General features: G+C 38.3%; 1 long non-coding RNA gene across 2 annotated transcripts in view; it reads left to right on the top strand.

Annotated features, from left to right (window-relative positions):
• The first annotated feature begins 202 nt into the window (after positions 1–202).
• LOC123609702 overlaps positions 203–7,020 on the top strand; it is a 33,720-nt gene continuing 26,902 nt past the window's right edge. Inside the window, exons 1-3 of one of the 2 annotated variants that reach the window (XR_006717913.1) lie at positions 203–411; positions 1,615–1,749; positions 3,034–3,441. This is a non-coding gene — a long non-coding RNA (uncharacterized LOC123609702). Of the gene's footprint in view, positions 412–1,614; positions 1,750–3,033; positions 3,442–7,020 lie in introns of those variants that run through there. The other variant, XR_006717912.1, reaches the window with a different exon arrangement.

Below are 7,020 nucleotides of genomic sequence, written 5' to 3'. Positions count from 1 at the left end.
AACAATTTGAGTACCTAATACGTACAATACATATTTTGTGCCTTTATGGAGTTTATAGAATATCAGAGGTAACAGATATTAAACAGAGAATCACAAAAGGACTCTATGATTGCAACAGACTCCAATGCTATGAAAACAGAGTCCAAGGTTCTCTTAGGATGCATGACATGGGGACCTATTGTAGACTAGGGGAAGGGGTGAATATTGTGACAATGTGTTTCAGTCTGAAGTTTGAGCAGAGCCTGGGTAAGAGGGTAGGAGTGGTGAATGGGAGAAGAACATTCTAGATGGAAGGAACTGTGAGTGGCCAGGCCCTGAGGATGGAAGGCCATTGGCAAGTTCCCAGAGGCCCAAATGCCTGGGGAGTGGTGAGCAAAAAGGAAGGTGGCAGAGACAAAGCTGGAACAGCAGGTCAGAACCAGATCATGTGGCACCTTTGAAGGAACTCAACTTTTCTAAAAACAATGAGAGAGAAAAAATATTAATAGCTTGGGCCAACTTGTTCTTTCTCTTTCATTAATTCTTAGAGGATCAGCCATTGTACGCTGTTTGTAACTTGCATCTGTATTCATTAAATGTTCTTCCACAACAATTTTGTTTCTGCTAATTAGTTTCATTATACGGATTTTTCATAGTGTACTTCACCACACTCCTATTTTATACCTTTGGATTTTTGGTTGTTTTAGCTATTATTAACACTGATGCAATGAATATCATTGTGGAGACATATTTGTACACATTCGTAACTGTTTCTTTGGGAAAAATTCACAAACAGCACAACAGGATTTCGTTGTCAAAGGATAAGGACATTTGCAAGCTTTTAATATGAACTGCCAAATTGCCTTCCAGAAAGATTGGAACAATTATTTCCATGGTAGTGTAAAAGACCATCTGTGACAAATCTACTTTTTGAGCCTAAGTTATAGAGATGACTGGGGGAAATTTTCAGGTTCTATGAGATAGTCTTAAATAGCTATTTGCAAAACTGGAATTTGCTTGGAGATTCTTAGTTGATAATTAAATCTGAGCCATGTGCCTGGAAATCTATAAAATTCCTGTCTTCCAATCTGATAGGTTTCAGTTAAGAATGAATCGCGTGCTCTGATTACTAAAATATGTTGTCAGCTTCAACGTCTGTAGGTGACATGTCGTTTTTTTACATTTGTACAGGTAGTGAAAAACTTTAACTTATACGTAGGACACATAGAAACTCTGCATTTCAAAAATTTGAATTTGGGGCAAATTATTGAAATTCATGATTAACCCATGAGGCTGGGTCCCCCCAAATACAAACACATTCAAAAACAGATTTCAAAAGTGCCAAGAAATATTAGAAAAGTATCCTTTACTCAGTATGATTAAGTCTACCTCAGATTCTCCAAGCTATTTTTAAGCAATTGTTTGAAATTTTCAACACCAGAGCTGATACGCTATCACTGGGTTTCTCACTAATTCCAGCTCTCACTCTTGGCAATACACCCCAGCTTTGATGTGCCTCCGGCTCTTTGGCTTCCACATTCAGATTTTGTTCTCTCTGGCTTTTACTCATTGCTTTTCTTAATGGATTTTGGCTTCTTCTAACGTTCTGGGTTTTCTTACTCTGTACAACCTCAGATGGGCAGACCTTTGTTACCCTCATGCCCAGCTCACCTCACTATGGCTGTCTGGAACACACGCCCCTGTGAACTGTCAATGAGACCCCCCCTGGCCTTGTCATCTTTGAGTTGAGGCAGATATTTGAACAAAAAGGTATGTATTTTCTTAACTGTTCAAATAATTGTGTAAACATCCCAAAAAGCCATAAGGTATTTATGAAAAGTTTCTTTCATGTAATTTTTGCAAAAATATAAAAATAAATGACACTTTTCCTATTTCCATGACAGTTACAGTTAATGCTTATAATGACATGTAACTTTGAACTAAGAAATTAATATTTTACTTGAATTAATAAGTGGTGATACAGTATTTTATAGCACAATCACCCTGAGAGTGACACAGACTTGTGTGTTGCAGACATACATAATTAAGTGCTAACTTAGGTGGCTAATTCAGCAAGGGCTCTAGGACTTCAAGGAGGGAGAGGGGGCTCAGTCCCTGTTTGAGTAGTTAGGGAAAGTTTCTTGGATAAAGTGGGCCTTCGAGAGTAAATATTATTTAGGTAAGCAGAAAGGAGAAGACAGAGCACAGAGGAAGGGACTCATTTTGGCAAAATGAAGGAAATGCATGAAGCATGGCATGACTTGAAATGACAGAAACATTTCAATGACGTGTTCAAGTTTTGCCATACTTTGTGCTGTGATCATTGACAAAGTGGTTTTCTTCAGACATAAAATTAATGCACTTGACTGACCCACCTTTGTCGGGGTACGTACTTTTTTTAAAAAATTTTTTAATGTTTATTTTTGAGAGAGAAAGAGAGACAGAGCATGAGCAGGGAAGGGGCAGCGAGAGAGGGAGACACAGAATCTGAAGCAGGCTCCAGGCTCTGAGTTGTCAGCACAGAGCCCGACGCGGGGCTTGAACTCGCAAACCACGAGATCATGACCTGAGCCGAAGTCGGATGCTTAACCGACTGAGCCACACAGGCGCCCCTGTACCTTTTAACTGTATTTCCTAATAATGACATTGGCTCTATTCTGCCATTCATCCTGTTTTATTCTTACTCAAGAGCATGTGAAGCTCATAGAACAAGCACTTGGAAAATTATTTCTAAGCGAAGCAAATGGAATATAAGCAAATTGAATGGAGCAAATAGTTATTTAACACTCCCATTTCTTCAGCCTCTCAGTTGTTCTTTTACCTTTCCTCTCTCTTGCATACCACAATCAAATGCTCATCACAAACATTTTTTTTTTTTTTTTTGCATTCACATTCTTCAGTCTTCCCTTCAGCAACTTGTACAGGTCCCTCCGAATTCAAACATAGTATAGAATAATATTCCCTCAATTGGTGCCTCTGGTATCATTTCTCTCTACTCCACTTTCCAGACAGACTGGTAATTCGACTACTTAAAAAATACTGCTTTTATTTCAGGACATTTCCTGATCCAAACCCCTACACTGGTTTTCCATCATCACCTGAAAGGCAGAGTTCTCCACACCACCCAGCCTACTGCATCTCCTGCTAGTGCCCCAAAGGTCATTCTTCAAAAACTCGCTGGTTTTTGTTTCATTCCCCACTGTGGAATATTTCTACCTCTCCCTTCTGAATTCACCATGGCCAGTTTCAATGTTACACATACCTTTGTTTCATTCCCCACTGTGGAATATTTCCACCTCTGCCTTCTGAATTCACCATGGCCGGTTTCAATGTTTACTTCCTTCTTCACTAAGCAAACGGGCCTGTATAGATCCTACTGGCCGGCTGACTCCTTTTCTGATCAATCCTGTGTACAGAGCTTTCTTCCATTATGTCCAAAATGAATTAAAACTTAGGTGGCACCTACAATTGATCAATCTTGTATTGTTATTTTATATTCTTCCATATTATATGGTTATTCCAAGTAACGGACAACCTCTTTGAAGATGGTGACAGGCTTTCCATTACCCCACCCCCACAGACTAGGCCTTACTTATGGCATTTATAAGTCCTGGATTACACTCTGTTTGTTTTTTAAGTAACCTTTAAAGGTATGTATCTCACTGGTAATAGGAAAAGAAAAACAGGAAGGAGTGAGGGAGATCTGCTTTTCATAGACAGGATGCTCAACTTTTCAGCATTTCTTTAGGAAGTTCATGCTGTTCAACTGTTGCATTCACCTTGGTCTCTTCCATAGCATTTCACAGGTTAATAAAACTTAACACTTATCCAGTAGTCGCTACATGCCAGGCATTATACCAAGTGTTTTACATGAATTCTCTCATTTAACATTCATGCTATTCCTATGAGATAGACATTATTGTACACATTTTGCTGAGGAGGAACTAGAAGCTTCCAGATCAGTATCAGAACAAGTAAATGGTAAGACCAAGATTTTTATTCAACTGGATTCAATGCTTTTTCTTTCTTCTCCACATTTCTCTTCTTAAAGAAGATTCCTCAGTGAACCAAAGTGGAAATCAAGAACTTTTGTAAAGCTGAAAGAGAAGTATAATGTGGATGATTGGGAAGAATATTTTTCTTTTTGTAGGGAAGCATGATTCCTTGATTACACAAGGTGACAGGAGGTAGATGAAAAGCTGTTCCTTAAACCAGTGTAAGCATTTGTCCTGGTCAGGTAGAATATTGAAAGGTGATTGGCTTTTATAGCTAGACATGACATTTGCTGGCACGTTGCTCTGTTACTTCCAAGAATAGTTGTTATCTCCCTGATCTTAGCCATAAGATTATTGATTTCCATGGAAGATGTGGGAAGACACTGGATGTAGAATGCAGACGATTAGAAATGGATCTGAAAGGATGAAACATTTTAGAAAACTGATGGAACAAAAAAGATTTTCATTATCCTGCTTCTTCTTATTCTGTCACCATGAACTTTTCCCCCTGTAAAGGAATCTATCTTCCCAAGTGGGGAAAAATGATTTTTAAAAAGATAAGCCTGAAAAAATTAATTTAAACTTAGCCATATTAGGGTGGCATTAAGGCACTCCCGGGTATATTTTATTGGTCCATTAATATAGGCCCCGAGTGGTTGAATACACCTAAGGCATGTACTGTATTAATGAACCAATAAAACATGCCCTGGAGTGCCTTAATGATATATTACAACCATTTCTATTACATACATAAATGCACTATTTGCTGGCTGTCTTGCATAGTTTTAAAGAAAATCTTCAATTAACCAAAAATATTGCATCAAGAACTCTTACCCACAATAAAAAAAAAAAAAAAAAAAGCAACAAAGAATCCTGTAATTAACTTACTGGGCTCGTTACCCATGAGGTGATTCTGGATTGATTTAATCTTTGGAGCTTTTTCACTCCACGACTTAGGAAGAACTAGTTCTTTGGATTTACAATTGGATACTTTTAGGAAAGGAAACAGATGAAAGCTGACAGAATTCATGCGTTCCTTTCTTACTTCAAATATCCCACCCCGGCTTCTGGTTATAAAATTAAATAGATTTTAATGACTGGATCCAAATGTTAGCCTTCTGTGTTCACATTGAAAGAATATCTTTTAGGAATTTGGGGAAAATTTTTTTGCAGAGCAATAAAGAATGCTATACACTCATAGGCAAACATGACAGAATTGCGAACAGTACGTGGGATCTGGTAAAAATGTCTTCTCCTGACCAACGTGGTGTCCCACTTATTTAACTCAGTGTTAGCGCCGCTGTTTTTTCACTGGAGCCATCAACCCAGACACATTTCTATGAGTGGGAGTGGGTGAAAGAGGGAATGGAAAGAAGGAGATATAATGATGATGAGAGTGGAGATGACTTCTTTAGAAATTATTAGACACGAGACAATGTTTTAATTATTTTTAGATCTATTATCTGTGGAGCAACCTTATGAGGGGGCTACTGTTCAATTTGTTGCATCGATGGGATATCCAAAGTAAAACCAGAAACTCTTCCACAGGTAGGGCTTGGGTTTGATCCCGGCCATCTGAATTCAAAGCCCATACTCAAGTGGGTAAAGTTTGGTGTGGCCACTCTGAGAAAAACAGAGAACTATTAAGTTAATGCTTTCTTTGGATTGCAAGCACCTTTAGAGTAGGAGTCATTTCTAAAGTCTATACATCAACATTACATTTTACATAACATTCTTTCTCTCCGCTCCCTCTTTCGAGGGGCACACTGGTAGTGGAGAGACAGCTGGTAGACATGAAGGAGCCTCTCAGCAGGGGCTTCAAGGATGCAAGGTGACTTGCATGGAGCAATGATCCAAGACCTGGTGGGAATGGGGAGATTGCAATACTAGATACCAATGGCGAGAAAGAAGATAAGGTGTGAATGTCTCAACATTTGACCATGGTGAGAAGGTGGTGGTTGAGAGCCAGACATCCTTCCATTCCCACTGATGCTGTGATACTAAGTAGATCCCTTGACACTGAGATGCCACCTCTGGGATAATGAATGAGTACAGAAAACCTTCAGGTTAGTCATAGCTGGAGAAAACACTGCACTGACTGATTAATCCTGAATTTGACCATGAGACTGACTGGGGGTGCATACTAGTAATGAGTTGCTAAAGAAAATATAAAATGAGAAAACTTTGTATACACATGTTTGAAGCCTGAGATTACTATCCTCAGTTGTTTTATTCATGGACATTTTAATTGCTACAGATTTGCAACCTAAGAGAACCTGACTATGAAATGTAAAAAGTCACTGAAGTGACTGCAGTTATTGTTTGTGGTAGAGTCACAGGTTAGCCATCATGTAATAAAACTTGCCTTTTCAAGGAATTGCATTTGAGCTTAATTTCTTCTTTAAAAAGATCTGTAAAACACTAGGAATTTCACTATTTTTTTCAGCTTTTCCAGAGCCAGTTTCCCTAAGTGGATTTTATAGTCCTGGAAAACAGTTGCTTATGGGTCTTCTCTGACTCCTTTTGATTTTTACTCATAGTTTATATTTGCCTTGCATGTTTTGTACTCAAGTGATATAATTCTACTGGCTTCATTTACAGAAGGGCTTAATCCATGTGTTGAAAGACATACTGCAGTGTTGTTCACTCAACCATTAGGACGCAAGAAAGTTGGTAAAAACCTTTACTGCATTAAAAAATTCTGAGAAATCTACCAAACAGGTTATGCAACAATATCTTTAAAAATCCCACATATATTGAGAAGTAATTGATCCCTCTTTATTTAAAGATGTTACTGAAGATTACTTTTTAAAGACAATTAAGTTGGTGCTATTTATAATGAAATAGTAATTTAATGCCAGACAGTAAATCTACCATACAATTTCACTAGATAAATCCCTGCATCATGCAAGGTCACTGAGTTTGTTAAGTGACTCATGTGTTGGTTTATGTTCAATTTGGGAACCAGGACACAAGCTCTTCTGCAAAGTTGGCTGGATGAGTGAGCTCAATGTAGTCAGTTTCTTATAATAAAGCAGCATCAACG

The sequence above is a fragment of the Leopardus geoffroyi genome, chromosome B2 (assembly GCF_018350155.1).
Source record: "Leopardus geoffroyi isolate Oge1 chromosome B2, O.geoffroyi_Oge1_pat1.0, whole genome shotgun sequence".
Classification (NCBI taxonomy): Eukaryota; Metazoa; Chordata; class Mammalia; order Carnivora; family Felidae; genus Leopardus; species Leopardus geoffroyi.
This window is presented reverse-complemented; position numbering and strand designations above follow the sequence as displayed.